Below are 1,599 nucleotides of genomic sequence, written 5' to 3'. Positions count from 1 at the left end.
TATTTAGATATAATTAATTTTTTGCAATGTATTTAAAAACAAACAAACAACTAAAAATAAAACTGTTTGGTTAATTAATATAAGCGATTGATCATTGCGGTTCCGAAGACCCTGAGTTTTACATTAGTTTTTAAAAAAATTCTCTTCTTTGAAGAAAGTTTTTTATTTTCTTTATGTGTGTTTGTATGTTTTTCTTATATCAAAGCCACAGCGGGCTATCTACTGTGTTCATAAGGGAATCAAACCCTTGATTTTAACGTTATAAATCCGAAGACTTACCACCGGGAGATTTTTGTTTTCTTTTTTTTAAGGTTAGACCGTTAGGACACACTGCGGCTCTTGAAATGTTTTGGTCTTAGACAAACAAACAAACAAAAATGTCTCTTCTTCTTTGGAGGGTTGCCGACCCCTGGACTAGAGTGATGGCAGCTAGTCTAAGACACCCACTGCTAGATACTGGGTTATGCTTGTCTGAGTGAGTAGTGGGGTTTGATCGTCCATCTTATAATGCACCCACATCATCGAAGAGAAAAGCGCTTTTAAGCATAAACGAGTCTCGAACATAGAATCCTCAATTCACAGTCTAGACATGCTAACAACTAGCCCAGGCTAGGCTCAAAATAGAATGTAACGTTTCGCCATAGTTAACTTGACATCGTCGGGCGGAGAAACATTGTGCTACGTTTTAATTCTATTTAAATCCTGTTTTAGCTGTGTCTATGTTCTTGTTTTAAATTTCTTACAAGTATTTTAAGTTCGGGATAAAAATAAACATCACAATAATTATAAAAATATTTCACATTTCTATCATAACCTACTATTTATCATGCCATTACAAATCTTATTATTGATATGACGTTTGTGACCCTGGTTCGATTCCCGCAGTGGACAGAGCGCTAGTATGTAGCAATTCTTATATATTCATATAAATAAAAGTAGCTTTCTTTAGTTTCCTTTTACGAACGCTTTCTTTGACTAATATATATCTATCATAGTATATAACGGTTTATGGTGACAAAACGTTAGTTTGTAATATTAAATCACAATTAATAAGGCTGACAGAATTTTAAAAAATGACTATCAGTCTTGTTATGATGTAATACCACAAAAACTGCCGATTAATACATATCTATATAACATAGGTAGGCCTGGTGGTTAGGGCGCTCGACTCGAAATCTGGTGGACTGGGCGCTCGAATCCCCCTTTTAGCCGTGGGAGTGTTATAATGTGACAGTCAAGCAGACAGGGGCTACCAAGTGAAAATCAGAATCACTGATGAAGCATCAGCATCTAAGATGTCCCAACGGTTCTAAAAGTCCTCGGAACTCATATAAATATAAATCTCTAGGCACCACGACCATCTGGCCCGGCACGGCCAGGTGGGTAGGGCGCTCGACTCGCAATCTGCGGGTCGCGGGTTCGAATCCCCCTCCCACCAAACATGCTCGCTCTTTTAGCCGTGGGGGTATTATAAAGTGACGTTCAATCCCACTATTCGTTGGTAAAAGAGTATCCCAAGCGCTGCCTTCCCTCTAGTCTTACACTGCAAAATTAGGGGCGGCTAACGCAGATAGCCCTCGTGTAGCTTTGCGCGAAATT

General features: G+C 38.6%; 1 protein-coding gene across 1 annotated transcript in view; it reads right to left on the bottom strand.

Annotated features, from left to right (window-relative positions):
• The window catches only part of LOC106467608 (collagen alpha-1(I) chain-like), a 72,287-nt gene that overhangs the window by 68,422 nt on the left and 2,266 nt on the right, over positions 1-1,599 (bottom strand).

The sequence above is a fragment of the Limulus polyphemus genome, unplaced genomic scaffold (assembly GCF_000517525.1).
Source record: "Limulus polyphemus unplaced genomic scaffold, Limulus_polyphemus-2.1.2 Scaffold2677, whole genome shotgun sequence".
Classification (NCBI taxonomy): Eukaryota; Metazoa; Arthropoda; class Merostomata; order Xiphosura; family Limulidae; genus Limulus; species Limulus polyphemus.
This window is presented reverse-complemented; position numbering and strand designations above follow the sequence as displayed.